Source organism: Sus scrofa, chromosome 8, assembly GCF_054392235.1.
Source record: "Sus scrofa isolate SSC_HxYL_T2T_F1_AM1 chromosome 8, Sscrofa_HxYL_maternal_Yorkshire_Landrace_v2.0, whole genome shotgun sequence".
NCBI classification, from domain to species: Eukaryota; Metazoa; Chordata; class Mammalia; order Artiodactyla; family Suidae; genus Sus; species Sus scrofa.
In genome coordinates, this window is record NC_139390.1 from 88,101,952 (window position 1) to 88,122,230 (window position 20,279).

General features: G+C 38.0%; 1 protein-coding gene across 8 annotated transcripts in view; it reads left to right on the top strand.

Annotated features, from left to right (window-relative positions):
• LOC110262145 (uncharacterized) overlaps positions 1-20,279 on the top strand; it is a 601,789-nt gene that overhangs the window by 501,965 nt on the left and 79,545 nt on the right. For all 8 annotated transcript variants that reach the window (XR_014812837.1, XR_014812840.1, XR_014812843.1 and 5 more), the window contains one exon: positions 18,883-18,987. The gene's annotated coding sequence lies outside the window, so the exon portion shown is untranslated. Of the gene's footprint in view, positions 1-18,882; positions 18,988-20,279 lie in introns of those variants that run through there.

Genomic DNA, 20,279 nt, shown 5'->3' on the forward strand with positions numbered 1-20,279 from the left:
TGCCCATAGACCTATTGTTTTTTTAGAATTATGTTGTTTAGTCTCTGTGTGTTTGTTCTTTTTCCATTTTTCTTTTCATAAATGATTTCTAGCTTTACTTCACTGTGGTTGGAAAAAAATATCTGATATAACCTCTGTCCTCTTAAATTTGTTGAGACTTGTTTTGTGACCTAATATGTGATCTATCCTGGAGATTGTTCCATGTGCACCTGAAAAGATTGACTGGTTCTGCTACTTTTGGATGTAATATCCTGTGGATACCTATTAGGTCCAACTGCTCTGTTGTGTCATTTAAGATCACTGTTGCTTTATTGATTTTCTGTCTGGATGATCTGTCCCTTGGTGTAAGTGAGGTGTTAAAAGTCCCCTACTATTATTGTAATATTGTTAATTTCTCCTTTTATGTCTGTCAGGGTCAAACCAAGGCAGTGTTCTCATAATCACTATCTCACATAGGGTAAATAGTTGTTTCCTTAAGAGACAAATATGGGAAGGCATGAGAGTAAGGAATGTTTTGGAAATCACAAGCAGGTCAGTATTGCTAGATGTAAATGTACATGATTGAAAGTGAAGAGGTGATTAGGGAGAAGGATATAATCTAAGGAATTTATGAATTAGTCTGTTGACCATGGAGACCACTGAACAAGGTAGAGCCAGAGTGTTTCCTGTATCAGGTTTCCCTCTTAAAAAAACTATTCTGGATAAAGTAAAGAGAAAGTAAAAACAAACAAAAAAATACTTTTGACAGATATTAGGTAAAGATGATAAAGTGAACGAGGGCATTTGTAGCAGGCAATTAGTTACCAGGCTGGTTTGAAAACATGTGTGCTTTCAGATCTATTCCCTGCCTGATTATTTTTATTCTCTCTTCTTAAGACTGAGAATTGTGTTTCTCAGATTTCCTTCCTTCCTTCTAGCTTCCATGTAGCTATGGGCAATGGGAAACAATTAATGAAACTGAGAGAAAGGGAAAACCCAAGCTATTTCTTCTTTCTTAACACTGTTGCATCTTCAGCAATAGCTTCAGCTCCTCCATGGCTCCAAATCAGCTGGGCAACCTCTCCCTCCATGACACCAGCCCCTGTTGTATGCCATCTGCCATGTTATAGTTCTTGCTCAAAGTTCCAAGCTTCTGGCTTCTGACAGCACTATCTCTTCCCTTTGTGCCTTCATCTTTTTTTTTTTTTTTTGTCTTTTTAGGGCTGCACCCACAGCATATGGAGGTTCCCAGGCTAGGGGTCTAATAGCCTATGCAAGAGCCACAGCAACACCAGATCCAAGCTTCATCTGTGACCTACACCACAGCTCATGGCAATACCAGATTCTTAACCCAATGAGCGAGGCCAGGGATCGAACCAGCAACCTCATGGTTCCTAGTTGGATTCGTTTCCACTGCACCCCGGTGGGAACTCCTGTCCCTTCATCTTTACAGCTAATAACAGCTTGCTGCTGTTGCTAATTTCTGAGTTGTCTCACTACCCCCTGACTGGCTTCTTCTTCTTCTTCTTTTTTTTTTTTTTGACATTTGTAACCAATATTTATGTTAAATTAACATTGTATTCATTTTAGGGATATGACCTAAGGCTTTGATAGATGCAAAATAATCACCATAAGTTTATCTATCAACTCACATACTTTTTCTTGTAATGAAAAGAATTATTTTTTAAAGAAATATCTTAGAAAAGTTTTAACTTTTGTTTAGGTAATTTAAGTAATCTGAAATCAGACTTTATATGCCTTTTAAAGAAACATAAAGGTGCTAAAATTACCTAAAGGACTAAAGTACAAGTTGCAGCCAAGAGAATAAACTCTATTAAAACTCTTGTCATTTTCTTAGCTCTTTCACAGAGCTTGAAGTTTTAATTACTTATCTGTCACTTGTGTTTTATTCTGAATGCCCTCAGGGGTAATGCATATGTGTATTTCAAGAGAACTGTGAAAAGGTCCATTTAAATATTATTGTCATTAAATAGTGACAATATTATTGTCATAATGGTCATTTATTTTAAAAATCTCTTTTAGGAACACAATTTAATATTGTACAGTTGGTAATCTTCAGTACATGAACTTTTCAAAGGGTTTTTTTTTTTAGTTTTTCAAAACTTATTATCACAATACCTAATATATATAATGTAGTATATTATATTACATAGTTATTGTATTGTCATAATCCCAAATATAGGATAATACATTAAATTATAAAATTCAGCCGATAAAAGTGATTATAGAGACTGAGAGTTTTGGTACAGGTTGGCATCATATTCTCAGTCCTTCTGTATTCCTTTCATTTTTAATAGCATTTATGACTCTTCAATAAATGAATCAATTTATATAGCATGTATTTTTATTAACAAGAAGGAAACTCAAGCACTATGTTCTTCCAAGTTCAAGTTGTACATTTCCTGTAATTTGCATCTTACTATTGTACAGTAAGTACAAAAAATTAAGTATAAAAAATTAAGTTCAACTCAAGTGTGCACATGAAGAATATGGCTTAAAACGAGAATCTTGGGGAGCCACCACTTTTTTATGTGACTAGAGTCACGATGGTAAAGTAGCTAATTGAAATTCTAGCTCTAGGGAAAGCCATTGAGGTGAACATACTTCTTGAGGGGAAAAAATGTTTTTGAGACAAAGAAATGCTTCCTTGAAAATCTCATGCAGTATTTTAAAACAATCTTGGTGTTAGTACTTTTTACCCGGTGGTCTTTAATATTTCTCTCCTGATTTTTTTCTTTTGAGTGTGATTCTCTTTTACATTTCCTTGTTGTGTTTTCCTTAGAAATGTTGCATAAGTATGTACATTTAGAGCAGATAAACAGTCTCTCCTAAAAAAGCACTGCTGAGAGGATGAAGTGAACAAAAGTATTTTTCAGGCAAGAACTTCCATGGTTTTCTTTTCCTCACATGATTTACTTTTCTTCTTTAAAGATCCTTTGCTCAGGAGACTTTACTAAGTTGCTCATATTTTTTGTTTATTTCCTCTGAGTGGATTTTCTCATCAAAAGAATTTTATTTTTTGTAAATTCTTTGCAGTGTTACCCCAATTTTACATTTTCACTTTCAAAATACTTTAAGATAACACAGCCAGCAGGCCCCCAAACTGCCAACCTTCTGAATTCTCAAGCGTCCCAAAGTGTTATAGGCTACCTTTGGCAGTGGAATTTGTGATCAGATGGTTTTTTTTCAGTTAATCCCACTAATGCAAAGCATCGGTTTTCTCCGTCACCACATACGTCAAGCAAAACTTCAATTTTTTAATTTTAAAATGAAGTAAAAAGATCGCTTTTGAATTTAATGTAAAGACAATGAAAGTCATAACACAACTTTGTGTGCCCTTTCGTCAGTCTTAGACGTTTTTTCAACGACTCGTTTTGTGTTTCAAATTGAACCTACCAAAGTTGTGGCGAGTTCCTCCTTTGAACATTGCTCTCCGCACTCCCTCTAGTGATACCACCATGTATAAACATTATTTCTGTGTGTGGGAGAGAATTTCCCCAGGGGCCCACAAAACATTTAATGAAGTGCGAAGCACAAACATTTCATTACAACATATTGTGTATTTTTGCCTTTAATAACTACATTCTTCATCCAAGAAGTCTCAATAGCTTTCAAAAATGAATTACACTGGTATTATTTTCCCCAGAATATAGTTTTTCCATGACAGAAACAGCACTTTCCTAAACTATTGTATTTATTAGCAACCTGTTGCCCTTCGACACCAGGGCCATTTTCATCGACCCTGATCGAGTGTGGATCATTTAAACTTCCTTTAAAAATTATTAAAATAGTTTTATGTTATTGGATTCTTTTTTTTTTTTTTTTTCCTTCACTATACACGACCACCACTGAAAAGGATGCACAGAAGGGGAAAGAGTGCATTTTCTGAACAGTACTGTTGAGTGGAGAATAACGTTTTGCACTGCCAAGGGCAGGCATTTCATTGAGTGTAGGGGTTGTGGGGGCACAAAGGATGCAGGTAAGCTCTGAATGCCTGCCTTTTTCTAGTCCCCACTTTGGTCCACTCCAGAGAAACTCTCATCTTCTACCTTCAGGCCCTTCCTCCACAAGGCAGCCTCCGATTGGCTCTTTTCTACACATTAGGCAAGTAGGAAGCAACCTGTCCTATTGACTCTGGTCTCGTGCCTGCTGACAGAAGCTGATTGTTTCCCAATTCCCAACTCCAAAAGGACATTTTAAAACTACCTTTGGAGTTCCCGTCGTGGCGCAGTGGTTAACGAATCCAACTAGGAACCATGAGGTTGCGGGTTCGGTCCCTGCCCTTGCTCAGTGGGTTAACGATCCGGCGTTGCCGTGAGCTGTGGTGTAGGTCGCAGACGCGGCTCGGATCCCGAGTTGCTGTGGCTCTGGCGTAGGCCGGTGGCTACAGCTCCGATTGGACCCCTAGCCTGGGAACCTCCATATGCCGCTTGAGCGGCCCAAGAAATAGCAACAACAACAACAACAAAAGACAAAAAGACAAAAAAAAAAAAACTACCTTAAATGTTCACAGCGTGTGTGTACACCCATGTACTATATTCCAAACACCAGCTTTTTCACAAAATTCAAACCAACCAATACAACCATAAAAACCTGTGGTGTGTAAGGAGGAAGCTGGCCCTTTCTAATAGATGTCTGTCCTTAATTTCAGAGGACACAGCATTCCTCAGATGAAGTGGGTTATGCAATGCTATATTACTGCTCTTCTCTTTATTTTTTTATTTTTTTTTTATTTTTTGTTTTTTAGGGCCACACCCACGGCATATGGAGGTTCCCAGTCTAGGGGTCCAGTCAGAGCTGAGCTGATGGCCTACATCACAGCCACCAAAACTTCAGATCCGAGCTGCCTCTGCCACCTACACCACAGCTCACAGCAACGCTGGATCCTTAACCCACTGAGCGAGGCCAGGGATCGAACCCATGACTTCATGGTTCCTAGTCAGATTAGTTTTCACTGCGCCATGACAGAAACTCCTACTCTTCTCTTTAGAATCGTAACTGCATCTCATAACTCCCCTGAATGTAAGTTTCTTCCGATAGTCTGTTCAGAGTTAAGGGAAAAGTTTGAAAATAATATATTACTGTGTTTTAGGTGGTTTAGGAAAATGACATGTTTGTGCAAGCAGATATAAAGCTAGCTTCCTTTCTTCCAGAATCTTTTTGCTACAGTGAATTACTATGGAGCTTAAAACAAAAAAGCTGTCTCACCTTTACCCTTACTAACAAAGCACTACTTCACTAAGCCAAAAAGTATAATTTTACAGTTTCTTGAAATACTTGGTGTTTATTAAAATGGGAACTTTTATCTACCATCATTGCCAATAGATGTGACCCTAGAAGTTGCTTTTGAATGTCTCAATAATCCTGGCATTTGAGTGATGAGCAGTCACTACTCATTAAGGAAGGCAGAAGGGACAAAAGGTTGTTGGTGGTCGTGAAGTTGGGGATGGCAGTATTCAATGACCAGAATTACGATTACAACATGAAATACTGTGCCTCGGTCCATGATAGCCTTCTTGGTTTGATTGGTGAAGTGAGTTGTTTAAATCTTGTTTAATACTGTTGATTTTTAAGTCACTTTTTAATTGTCCATAGTTTGTCTAAATTATCATTACAAAACACCCATTTTTTAACTTTCTTGGATTTAAAAAAATTTTTTTCATTGGAGGTAACCTGTTAAGAATGTTATTGGGGCGTTCCCATTGTGGCTCAGCAGGTTAAGGATCTGCTGTCTCCCTGAGAATTTAGGTTCAATCCCTGGCCTTACTCAGCGGATTAAGGATCTAGTGTTGCTACAAGCTGTGGCATAGGTTTCCAATGCAGCTCAGATCCAGTGTTGCTGTGGCTGTGCATGGGCCTCAGCTGTAATGTGGCTGTTAAAAAAAAAAAAAAAAAAAGGAAAAAACCAGAATGTTATCAAAATCTGTTCCTATCTTGTGAATGAAGTTAAATTGGCACTTCATAGGTTCTCTTTGGCAGATTTTGAATAGACAAAATAAGAAAAATTATTTCAGTCTTCTGTGATTTAGAGATCTGTTGTATCTATCTCTGATAGCGTCAGGACATTCAAACAATTTTTCATCAGAGGTGAAAGAAAAAGGAGGCAATTGATGATGAAGAACCCTCTTTCTCTGCCCCTTGCTTCCTTTTTGGTTTTTGGTAAGCGGAGTAACTTATGCTAAAAGGTAGTAGTTTTAGGATTTAAATAAAGCTCATTAAAATGAAACATCAAGATTTTTACTGACTCCAGGTCCCTTTTCAAACTCTCCTTTGCCCCTATTTTGCATATTATCCCTGAAGGATGCCTTCACTCATACAACATTCATTCAATCCATAGACAATGAATACCGCCTGTGGGCAAATGGGAAGCACGAAGATGGACAGACATGAGTTATGCTCTCAATGTGCCTGCTAGACGTGGTAGATAATTGTAGATTGGATTGCTCTCTGTCCCAGGTCTGTCATGCCTTTCTGTGTTCCAGAGGATGGACACTTAGAAATAACATTTCACTGATTCCTTTGTAGCTAGAATTCCACATGGGCACTTGGTTTCACTGAACAAATGCAGCCACCTAACACACTAAAAATGGAAGTGAGCGATGTGAGCTTAAGGTCATGAGTGGGGATATTAAATGTTATGGTGGAAGCATTTGGTTTTTCCAAGGCATCTGAGATTTTAGACTCTGTTTTGTTCCTGGTAGGTAACATGAACAGTAGAAATGGAATTTCTATGCAAACAATCCCTTTGGTGTAGCCAAACCGTTCTTTTGGCTGCACTGCTCTTGGACATAAATGATCTAAACTTGATTCCCCGGCTCTCCCATTATGTCTATAAATTAGGTAATAATCTGTTATAAATCCATCCAGTGTAAGCTAGCCAGAGTGTATTCTGTTGTCTGCATCAAAGTACTCTGACCTTTACACTATGCAGTTGGCAGATATTGTGGGCAGATTATTTTAATATCAAGTTAACAATAACTAGTGCTAGAGAAACATGGAGGTACATTTGTACGAAAGATGAGAAGAGTTATTATCTCTTGCTTGGGTCTTCAGAGAGAAAGAGCTTGAGAAAGGCTTTGAAAAATTCTGGAATGAGAAAAAAAATGGCACACCAAGTGAGGGAAAGTCATAGAATAAGATGTGAGAATAGTAATAAGGACCTACTTTATTGCACAGGATAATCTACTCAATACTGTGTACTAACCTACATGGGAAAAGAATCTGAAAAGAACAGTTCTATGTATGTGTATAACTGACTGACTTTGCTGTACACCTGAAACTTACACAACCTTCTAAGACAACTATAATCCAATAAAATTTATTTTTAAAAATGTATAGGATGTTCCCATCATGGTACAGCAGAAACAAATCTGACTAGGAACCATGAGGTTGCGGGTTTGATCCCTGGCCTCACTCAGTGGGTTAAGGATCTGGCGTTGCTGTGAGCTGTGGTGTAGGTCACAGATGAGGCTCAGATTTGGCATTGCTGTGGCCCTGGCGTAGGCCAGCGGCTACAGCTCCAATTAGACCCTTAGCCTGGGAACCTCCATATGCCATGGGTGTGGCCCTAAAAAGACAAAAACAAAACAAAACAAAACAAAAGTATAAGAATGAAGGTGGAACATAGAAATATAATAAGCAATAATGAGACATCTTGAGATAGATAAATAGGAAATAATGAGATTCCGACATTTTCGTGTGGGATGGAAAACCATCACTGATTGATGTGTTCATTTACTAAGTATTTCCTGAGACCCAATCCTGTGCCAGACAGAACTCTGCCTCATTATAATTAATAGCAAACTGAAGAAAATTTGGGTGATAAGAGCACTGGAGACAGGGAGCAAGGTTTTCACTGTAGTTAATGACAGATAATCAGCAGTGTCAATGGGATGGAGTTTACTATAGTTTTTATTGTCAATTTCTTTGCTTGCCCATTTTTACTGCGCAGCACAATTTCTGACTTCACTATATTAGCTTAAAAAAAAATTCCAATGTGTGCATGTACACACATGATGAGTTTTGGTTTGTTCATAACTTCTTGTGTGCATGCTTTATTACTTCCCGTGAGATTGAAAAAATTCCCAATGAGTAAATGACTTTGATATTTTAGGCACAAAATAGACACTTAATAATTTTTTTTTTAAGGACCTTAGCCACGGCACATGGAAGTTCCGAGGTTAGGGGCTGAATCAAAGCTGCAGCTGCCAGCCTACACCACAGCCACAGCCATGCCAGATCCAAGCTGCATCTGTGACTCATGACAACTCTGGATTCTTAACTCACTGAGCCACAAGGAAACTCCTTCTTTCTCTCTTAAAAAAAAAAAATTGTCTAAAACTGTAAGAAGCAAACCTAATTTACTAGTCAATTCCACAAGGCAACACTGAAATACAACTTTTAAAGGAGTTGTTGGGCTCAAATATAAATTTTTTTTCAATGCATTTAGAAGTTTAAATTCCAAACATTTTGCTATGGATCAACTAAAACTTTTGAAAAACTTTTGAAGATTCTAATATCCTTCCAAAGCATGAGATTTTAATATAGTAGATGGTTTAAAATAAACAAAGCCTTATTCCCTTGCCCATCTCTAAGCCAGAAATATATTGGTTTCTAGAAAATCACAAATCAATTAACAAAGGCATCAGAGGTTTTTAAAGCGAGGAAAGCAATCAATTAAGCCCCCAAAGCTCTTTCCTCTGTCTGATGTGTCTTCTGTGGCTGGTTCACGTTTATAGTCCACAAAACCTGAGAAGAACATCAGGCAGTGCCAAAGGAGCAATTTTTCTCCAACCTATTCATTGGCTTCCAAATATCCTGCTTTGCATGAACAAACAACCCTCAGGCATTCTTCCTATTTGGGGTTAAATTCAGGTTGTCAGTTGATGATGGCATGTGACCTATCAAAATTCACTTCTCTGGACATATACAATATTTTCAGCTCAGGATTCTTATCACTTCGGATGACTTCTAAGCTGTTTCTTTTTGAGTATAGGATGTGAGTGCTATGGTGGGAGGTGGTCCCAATCGCCCCCACCCTAGGGAAAGGCCCTTCTCTAAGGCAATTTAAAAAATAGAGTTTTTTTGTATGGTGGTTTTTTTTTTTTTTTCTGAATGAGAAAAGATACATTTTCATTTTAGAGAATTTTTAAAAAGAAAAAGTAATCATCATACCCAGAAATGATCATTGTTAATCTTTTCCATTTAAATGTGTATATAGTCTACATAAAAGAAATCATCCTATTTGTAAGCCTTTCTTTATATAACACATTATGAGATTTTTCTGTTTCATTGGATCTTCTCCTAGAGCATTCTTTTCATTGGCTACATAATGTACACAGATACTATGGTTTATTGATTTATTTATTTTTCATTAGAGTATAGTGGATATAAAATATTGCACCAATTTCTACTGTACAGCAAAGGGATCCAGTCATACACATATATTCCTCCCTTGTCTTATATTATCTTCCATCATGGTCTATCCCAAAAGACTGGATGTTGTTCCCATAATTTATTTTAACCAATGCTGTTAACATATTTTGCTTGTTTCTAATTGTTTACTTTGTCAAATCATGCTTCATAAAATGCATGTGCTTGCATGTCTGTATGAAATCGCACCTATTTCAATATTAAAAAAATCCTAAGAAGCATAATTTCTTCATCGAAAAATATAGTAAATATTTTAATGTTTTCGGTAAATAGTGCTAAATTGTTCTCAAGAAATGCTACGATGTCAGTGGTGGAAAAGAGTGCTCAGGAGTTCCCATCATGGATCAGTGGGAATGAATGTGACTAGGATTCATGTGACCCAGGTTCAATACATGGCCTGGCTCAGTGGATTAAAAGATCCAGCATTGCCGTGAGCTGTGGTGTAGGTCGTAGACGTGGCTCGGATCCTATGTTACAGTGGCTGTGGTGTAGGCCCGCAGCTATAGCTCTGGTTCCACTCCTAGCCTCAGAACCTCCATTTACCGTGGGTGCAGCCCTAAAAAAATCAAAAAAAAAAAAAAGAGAGAGAGAGAGAGATAGGTGGGGGGGGTCATATTTTAGGTGGTCATTTTGATTGACGTTGTTTACCTTAACCTTGTTTAGTTCAATATTTATCATTTTTATGCTTTTCCTAGAAACTGCTTTGTATTACCTTCCTTTTGCTGTTGTAACAAATTACCACGAATTTAGTGGCTTTATAAAAACACAAGTTTATTGTCCTATGGTTCTGAAGATAAGACGTTTGAAATTATATCATAGGGCTAAAAGGGAGGAACCTGCAGAATTCTAAGGAAGAATTCGTTTTCTTGCTTTTTCCAGCTTCTAGAGACTGCTTGAATTCCTTTGCTAGTGGCCTCACTCCATCTTTGAAGCCAGCAAGGCCTGGTTGAGTTTTTCCCCTAACACCAAACTACAGTTTGGATTCCTCTGCCTCCCTGTTCCCCTTTTGTGCATCCTAGTGATGACGCTGGCCCACCTAGATAATCCAGATAAACTCTCCAGCCTTATAGCCACCTTAGTCCCATCTGCAACTTTAATTTCCCCTTGTAACATAACACATTCACAGGTTCTGGGGATAGGCATGGATACCTTTGGGTGGATGTTATTCTGACGACTGTGTTTCATTTCTTACAAGGAAAAAGACAGCATAGCAAAGCGTTTGGCGATGATTTTTAACGTGCAGTTTGAATTCTATGTTCTTATTACCTCTGTGCAGATATATGTATGTATATGTGTGTTATTTTATGCGTATGGGTGATCCCCAACTTAGATGGTTTGATTTAATGATTTTTCAGCTTTGTGATAGTGTGAAAGCAATACGTATTTAGTGGAATCTGTACTACAAATTTTGAATTGTGATCTTTTCTCAGGCTAGAGATACATGGTAGGATGCTCTCTCATGATGCGGGGCTGTGACAGCCACAGTTCCCAGTCAGCCTTACAGTCATGGGGGTAAACAACCCACACACTGACAGCCATTCTGTTTTTCACTTTCGGGATGGTATTTCATAAATTACATGTGATGGTCAACACTTTGTTATAAAATTGCTCTTTTAGATAATTTTGCCCAACTGTAAGGTGGGCTGGGTTTAACAACGATGTTCAATAAATTAGGCATCTTACCTGCATTTTTGACTTGGAGTATTTTCAACTTACAATGGGTTCATCAGGATGTAAACTCATCCTATGTCAAGGAAGATCTGAAGCGTATCCATATGTAGGGCTCTAGAAAAAAATCCTGAAGCTTCCTTCTCTACAACTTCCCCATTAAAAATGGGACTCTGATACCAGCTCTCTCAGTTTCATCTGGATACCTGTCTATTTTGGTCAATATCAGTGATAAGTGAGCTTTAAATAGGAAATCTTGAGAAGTCATTATTTTGGAAAGAAATTGCCACGTTGGTATATTCCATAGTCCAGTATTAAAAAGATAATATTTTGTTTATATTTTCCTGGCTTTTCTTTACATCATGATGCCTTACAGGATCTGAGAGCACCTTCATTACTTTTGGCGTTGCTTTTTGGCAAGGGACAAACTGGTTACGGACAAACCACTACATTGATTTTTGCAGTAGCCCTGATCATGGAAATGTATTCACATCCAAGGGTTTAGAAGAGGTATTGCTTCTTTTGTGACTGTAAGGGATCTAAAAATAGTTGTGTACAGTCAGAATGGCTATCATTAACGAGTGTACAAATAACAAATCTTGGAGAGGGTGTGGAGTAAAGGAAACCCTCCTTCACTGTTGGTGGGAATGTAAATTGGTGCAGCCACTGTGTAGAATAGTATGAAGATTCCTTCAAAAACTAAATATAGAACTACCATATGACCCAGCAATCTCACTTCTGGGTATATATCTGGACAAAACTATAATTCAAAAAGATATATGCACTCCTCTCTTCCTTGCAGCACAATTTATAATAGCCAAGATATGGAAGCAGTCTAAATGTTTATTGACAGATGAATGGATTAAGAAGATGTGGTACATATATACAATGGAATATTACTTAGCCATAAAAAGAACAAAATAATGCCATTTGCAGCAACATGTATGCAACTAGAGATTCTCAAACTAAGTGAAGTAAGAGAAAGACAAATATCATATATCACTTATATGTGGAATCTAAATTATGGCACAAATGAACCTGTCTATAAAACAGGAACAGACTCATAGATAACACACTTGTGGTTGCCAAGGGAGTGGGGGGAGGAAGTGGAATGGACTCGGGGTTTGGAGTTGGTAGGTGCAAACCATTACCATTAGAATGGTTAAGCAGTGAGGTCCTACTCTACAGCACAGAGAACTATATCCAGTCTCTTGGGGCAGAACATGATGCAAGACAGTATGAGAAAAAGAATGTATATGTATTGTATGCCTGGGTCACTATGCTATACAGAAGAAAGTGACACAACACTGGAAATCAACTCTAATTAAAAAATAAAAAGGACTTCCCATGAACAGGATACATGTCCCAGACATCAGTGTCACCGTATTCTAGTGAAATATACGGAAACTAGAGTAGGGTACCCACAAGAACCAGCCCAGATTAATTGAGTGTGAGAAGCCATGCTCTATTAAGGTTTAAAATGACGTGATTAGAAATATTTTTTCCTTTAAAGTACACTTGAAAGGAAGGGCAGGAAGGGGGAAAGGCCAACCACCATGACTTAACTCCATCAAGAAGTACTCCAAAGCGAGAGAGACCAGCCCAGACACAGTTTTAGCACCTCTGGTTTTCAGAACACAGTTGGATGTAACGTCAACATGAAGGAACTGACAGAATGAAGCTAACTGGTGTGAAAAAAATCCACCCACTCCTTCTGAAGAAGCTTCTAAATACCCGTTGTCTAAACCTATTGATAAGCATGGATGCATTATTAATGAAGCCAGCAGCCTGCCGGGTGCTCCTCAGATGGTTCAAGCATTTAGTAGGAAACATTTCTGTGAAGTTCTGCACAAAATAATGACAGTGTCTGTCTTAAATCGAAACAAATGGCTGTTGCAGGCTCTGGGGAGGCTGGAAGGAAGCAGCTGCTTTCCAGAGCAAGGCAGAGGGGCACCACCTGCTGAAGACAGGCGGGCAGGCCGGGGTCCACAGAATATTGACTGCTTAATAATTCAGCATAACAGGAACCCATGGCTCTTCAAGCACAGCATTGCCCCTTCATCACAGGCTTTTTATCACCCTAATGAGCTGCTTGAAGTATTAGATGCTAAAATGTCTTCCAGCAAGTCTCCAAAGACTGGGACTCAAACTGCCACAACGGAAAGTTCTCCTCTGCAACTAATCGGTCTGTTTTCTTTCTTTCTCTCTGTCTTCCTTTCTCTTTATTTCCTTCTCCCTCCCTCTTAACCTCTCTTCTTTCCTTTCTTTCATCGCTTGGGTTTCTTTCATCCTTCCACTGACACCATGAGAATACCAGGTAAAATACTAAGTTGAAGAAAAGCTTTAAATTTTTTTTTTTCCTCCAGAAACTTCTGCTGTATTGAAAGAACCAAAAATGGTGCATGGGTGCTCTGATTAGGTTCCTATGAGAATCTTTTGGAGATGTGAGCTCGATGGGGGATGAGCGTTTCTCTCCCTCAGAAGCTTCCAGAGCAGAGCTTACAGATGAATACAACTGTCCTGCCACATCATGCAGAAGGAGACACTCTTGGGCTCAGTAGAACAATTCCAACCAACTGAACTGCCAAGGTTGTCACATATGAAGCCTGATTCTCATGACTCAAACAGGTCGTTCCTGCAAGAGGAGAACTGAGGTTTAGTTGGTCACACAAAGGGAAAATATTGGCAAAGTGATGTTTGAATTTATTTGCTGAATAACAGTTTTCTTGGTGGCTTTTTTTCCTTGTTTTGTTTAATAAAGATGTATTGAACACTACATGCATGAGGCACCAGATGGATTTCTGGGAAAACAACAGTGATGAAGTCCAACCTTTGCTCATCTGGGGTTTACACTCTCGGTAGGGATATACAAATAATAAACTAATAAACAAATATATAAAGGCATCAATTACTGCTGTGCTAAGGGCTTTGGAGGATATAGCTGGGGGTCATGGAGAGAATAACAGGGTTGGGGAAGGAGGTTCCTACAGACTAGAGTTTGAGGACAGTCTTGCTGAGGAGGTGGCATTTTGCCTGGAAAGTGAAAGGAGCCAGCCATGGAAGTCAGATGACAAACTTCCAGTGGAAAAGGCAAGCGATTGTAAGGATTCTCCAGACTCCTACCAGGAAGCTATTATGTTTGGAGCAGAGCAAGTCAGCAGAAGAGGGCATGAGATGAGGTTGAAAATATTTATCCTCAAGTATATATGTTATTTCAGCATTACAGGATGTGACTTTCCCAATATTCACTCTTCTCTCTTTCCTTACCAACAGCACCACTATTTTATTCCAAGCAATAGCATGCCTAAATAAAAGATTACATTTCCCAGCTTCTTTTGGTAAGGGTGGTTAATGAGATATAAGCAGAAGATATCAAGACATTGGGTAGGATTTCTGAGAACTCTCTTTAAGGGAATTGACTCAGGTATGAAACAAGACATTTTGTCCTTCCTCTCTTCTTCTTTTTTCTTGCCCAAAATGTTGTGGTTAAGCTAGTGCTCCAGTAGCTATATTGGGACACGTGTCAAGACTGAGAATAAAAGCTGTGACTAAGAACAGAGAAACAGAAGTTCCTGTTGTGGCTCAGCAGTAACAAACCCAACTAGCACCCATGAAGACGTGGGTTCAATCCCTGGTCTCGCTCAGTGGGTTAAGGATCTGGCATTGCCTTGAGCTCTGGTGTAGGTCGAAGATGTGGCACGGATCTGGCATTGCTGTGGATGTGGTGTAGGCTGGTGGCTACAGCTCTGATTCGAACCCTAGCCTGGGAACCTCCATATGCTGAGAGTGCAGCCCTAAAAAGACAATTAAATAAATAAATAACAAAAAAAAAAACCCCAATGAAGCACAAACTAGAAGAAGTAGAATCCTTGATGATGAGGGTGCCTGTATATTAGCCTGTGAGTGCCTAGCCCCAAAATGTTTTAACATAAGGAAAAAAAACCCTCATGTCTTATTCCACCCAATTCAGTTTATACTGAATTGTTATATGCAGTGGAACATAATTCTTTCAGAAACACAACTTCTAGTATTAATTTAGATTCTACCTTTTGGATTCAAATACTAGTTGTCAAAAGAATGAATATGATATAGTTTACTAGGAGAGGAGACACTGCTAAGGTTTTTTTAAAATAGAGATATTTTGAGAAGAATTTTCTTACTACTAATAATGTTCTTGGAAAATTATTTTCAGAGATGGTTCATGTATACATTCTTTCATCCTTTTAACATTTAACATGAGACAACTTGAAAGATCTTACACGTTGAGAAATGAAAACCTCAGAATGTACAACGAGCCAAGAGGGACTTTGGCAATTCTCAATTCCTGCTCTTTTGAGTTTAATGTATTATTACTTGTTATAATGATCCTTTTGAGCAAGAATTAAAGTAGGTCATCTAGTCATATTTACATTTTACCGAAATCATTTCCAAAATTAGTTGTATAAAATTATTTTTTGAAAATTCAGGGGTTTTCTTGGCTATTCTTCCTTTTGTTAATATTACGTACCATCTTTCCTCTTAGCACTTATAGCCATGTTGTTGTCAGTGAGATTTCATCATGGTTACATTCCTATGGTATTCCATCCACATTACCGATGACCATTGACAAAAGTTTGGTTCCCTGTTTTTACTTGGAGAAAAGTAAAAATGTAATGGTGGAAATATAATTGTTCTCCTTAAGTTGCCATTACTTGTCAAATGGCATTTGAATTATTACTTTATGATTAACTTGCTTATGGTTGATGTCTGAAAGAGCAAGGATGTTAGACATTTTAACGAAAATTCTGGTAGAGGAAACCATCGCCTTCTTTACCAGTTTTATTTAATCAGGGGAACTATCCTCTGTCTATTAAGTTATACCATTTGCGGAAAGGAGGTGAAGGGAGGGCATCAACTAAATGTGGAAAACTTAAGAGAACTCATACTGAGAAAAATACTCCAAACCATCAGAAGTGTAGTTACAAAGATAACAGACCTGTATGCAACTAACCTTGGATCAAACCAAGATGGGATTCATGCTATAACGTGGTGCTAAAAGCCATGGAGGAATTACTTCTGATTATGGGAATCAAAGAAGGCTTCTGAGATGGGACTGCATTTAAATGGGGTCTTGAAAGACAAGAAAGATTTGGGAAGTCTGCAGATTGTGAGAAAGGCACCATCCAGACAGAGAGGAGGGCATTTGCAGAGCCTGATGGGATGGAAATGCTTGGTAAGTTTGGGAGAACACACGTTAGATTCTTGGAGGCAGGAGATAGGGGAGTGGATGTGGTGTGGGACTTAGCATGACTCTTGAAACCCACCTCTTACCAAGGATACAGAAACGAAAGAAAAGCCGAGTGACAATTAGGGAGGGAAGAATGAAAGAAGAAATTGGGTGCTAGGAGAAAGAAGAGTCAAACTTGGGCTCTGCTCAGTCAGGCTGCCCGACACTTCTGGTAGCCATGAAAAAGCTATGTGATGTTTGGGAAGGATCATTTAGGCACAGGCAGCAGTGCAGGTGTTTTTAAGGGGCTAAAAGTGTGTTAGGAGGAGTGGAGTTCTGAGAGGAGTCAAGCATGAAGGGGGAGTGGCGGGAACGGAAGCAGTGTGTGTAGGAGTCAGATCGTCGCCAGCCTCTAGTGCCATGTAAGGCGCTTGGATTTCATTCTGAGTGCAGAGGGAAACCATGGAAAAGATTTATCCAGGGAGGTGGCATGGTTTGGTTTATGACTGACAAGGTGATTAACTGATTCATCGAGAATAGATTGGAGAGGAAGCGGAAAGACCAGAAAGCCATTTGAAGTATCTGAGTGAGATTTGGCAGCGGTTTAGACTGGGGCATGGTGGTGGATATGAGAGACGTTTGGGAAGTAGATTCAAGAGGATTCAACCGAAAGACTGAACGTTGGGTTGGGGCTGTGGAGAGAGAGGACTCAAGTCATACTCCCTTAATGTCCCATAACTAGACTTAGGATGAAATTCCTAGAGTCACCGCATTCAGGAAGAGGTTTCAAAAGAAGTTAGAATTCTCCAGAATTTCAAGATTCCTAGTCTACTTAGAAGTTAAAGAACAATAAACAAAGGTAGGGACTCATAAAATAGTCAGACTTATTTTAATCATACTTCAAAGGACCCACTATTCGAAATTAAATTACTTTTTTGATGAATTAATCTTTCTTAAAATCTAAAAGTGTATGTCCTAAAATAAATATAACACTTTGTGGTAGCTGTAGGTTAACTTTTGGATTTTTTGTCTGCCACACTTTTGAATAACTTCTTTATGCCAGTTACATTTCTTGTTGATTCTGACAATTTATAGCTTAATTTTTTTTTCTGGTTTTAACGATGAAACATTTCTTTCCTGGGATGGCAGACAGATTCAGCTGAATAACTGAATATTTCAAAACTGATTTTACCCATCTAATTATTTTTCCTACCAAGACCTTGACCAGTTTGTTATGAAGAGCCAAAAAGATGGATCTGTAGCACTCAGTTTTGTACTTGATTGGGTAGAGTGATGATCTGAGCAATTCCAACAAGAGGAGAAAAGGGAGCTATGTTGTTCAAGTGCCATAATGTTACCTATGTAATCGATTTTTGGCTAAAACCTATCTTTACATAAGCTGTTACCACCTCATGCACTGACAGATTTTTTCACATCTTAGAAGCCACATATATATTTTTGTTTTCAAATCTCAAAACAGAAGTTTTCTGAGCTCAGATAAATGAGAAAGTCAGTAATATTTTTCTTGATTACTGCTGTTCCACCAGGCAGAAAGAAGAATTTCTTTTGAAAGATGTATTTTTAAGTGTCTTTCAAAGAAGTTTGGATTTGGGCTCCTGGTGGTACCCAGGAAGTGAAATGAACCATAAATGAGACACATCAAAAGTAACTTACAAAGAACTTTTTTAATATTAAAGTGATGAATCGAGCTCAAATTAACAAGTGAAGGAGTCCGCCTATAATGAAAATCTTTTTCCAACATAACACTTCATTATAAAGGGAGTTTTTCTATAATAGAAGCAAGTGTAATTACATTTTTATATATAATTAGGACATTATTATCATTTCACCATATCAAAGTTCATTATAAGACATCTCCGATACATTTTTCATAGCGCAAAAATAAAAAGAGAACAGGAGTCCTTCAATTAGACTCATATAAGGACATCCACAGAGACTGAAAGAAGCTGATCAAACAGCTTACTTAGCCCAAAAGGGACCAGGTAGAACCCACGTTGCTTTTATGACACAGAAGTTGCTTTTTTTTTTTTTTTTTTTTTGGTATCCTGTCTAATTTCTAATTACAGGTTTTCATCCCATTCGTACTCAACCATGAGAAATTAAAGGTGCAACATTCCCAGCTGGAACCCACCTTTCCCCAACATTTCAAGCTGCTGTATCACAGCTCCCTGGTGTTTACTCAGCTGGACAGAATTCTTATTTTGCCCAATGCAAACAACTGTCCAACAGGAGGCCATCTATAAACTGCACTGTTTTCACCAAAAAAAAAAAAAAAAAAAGGCCAGGATTCCCTTTTTCCCATGCCCCACCACATTGTAATATCTTTGGAAGATAATTAAAGTAGCTTCTCACAAAAGAAGTTAGATATTTTAGAACGGCTTCTATAACAGAAATGTCTAGTAGAGCATGAAAAATGTGTCCTGGGTCAGGATTTGTAAATGTGTGAGCAAATACTTTTGACTTATAGAAATGAGCATATTAACATGCTCAAAGTTAATTAAAATAAAATGCATTTTTAATGCACGCTTTTACAGTGGATGTCGTTTTCGTTGCAGGTGAAATGATGAAGAGAGCATGATTTTGGGACTGACTCTTAGTACTCCAACTTCAAAATCTCTTCTTTTTGGCTTATTTAAGACCACTCACTAAGCAACGCACCTGTGAGTTGATCCTTTATGTTCATTCAGTCTCTGCTGTACATGTAGGATGTGTGGGATGTGTCAGAGAAAGGTTTTTTTTTTTTCTTTTCTGATCTTCATAATTAGAACACAGGAGGGTCAGCACTGGGAGTGGTAAAGAGCTTCTGCTGTGCACAGATGGGGAAACTGAGACACACAAACACCACCCCTGAGCCTGTTACTGGACTTGCCTGATGCCATGGCCGGGCACCCTTCTGCTCCACTGCATGCCGATGGCATTTATCGTATTTCTCTATACTCCTCACAGTTTCAAAAAAGACTTTTAACTAAATCGTTATCTCTACTGCACTAAGTAATTTATCTTTATTTTAGAGGTCTTTATGTGTGTGCGTGCGTGCGTGTGTGTGTGTGTGTGAGTGTGTGTGTGTGTGTAGGTAGGGTACCATTTCAAACTTCCCACTCTTTTTCTCAGAGAGCAATTTGGTATGAAGTAATATCTGTAAACAAACAAAAGCTACGTATGCTACCTCCAAAACTAATGATTCAGAAGGTACTTCAAAAGTTCCAGGTTTATCTTTCTAAATACCAGTTATTATTATCATTAAACTATTAACAGAAATATCACAATTAATTGGTTTTTTTGATTAATAGAATTTAAATAAATAGGCAATTTATATATGACAGTTTGGCTCTATTGATTATTTTACTCTTCTGTTTTTGAATATGTATCTTATAATATCCCAATAGATTACATATCAAAATGTTAAAGAAGACTCTAAAGAAATAGGTTATTCATGGCAGAGATGAATTTGAAATAATGTTTTTATTTTTTGATTGTTTAAATCTAATCACCCCACTTCTCAAAATAAGTGTTAAGTCATAGATGTCACAGTTGTAACTCACTTGACCATTCACTTACGCAGCTGTAAGTTTAGTTGTTCAGTCAGAGTGAATTCAGTTAAAAATTAACTTGGCTCTTTAATTCTTAACCCAAATAGAGTGATCAGTAACTTCCTGCTGTACTCACGTTCGAGCCTGTAATTATACCATGTGTGCAGTTGGATATGGGTTAAATCTGCATCAAAAATAGCAGCCAGTATTTCTGTCCTCAGGTAGAAATTCTGCTTATTCCTTTTGAATGCTTATGAGGTTTGGTTATAAATATTAGAATTTTCTATGAGAAATTACTTCTTAGAACCAGACACTTTTCTCCGTTCTCTATCCTACAAAAATACTAAATGCTAAGATTTTTTTTTTTGTCTTTTTAAGGCTGCACTTTCTTGCGTTGTAAATTTAAAATCCCTTCGTTAAAG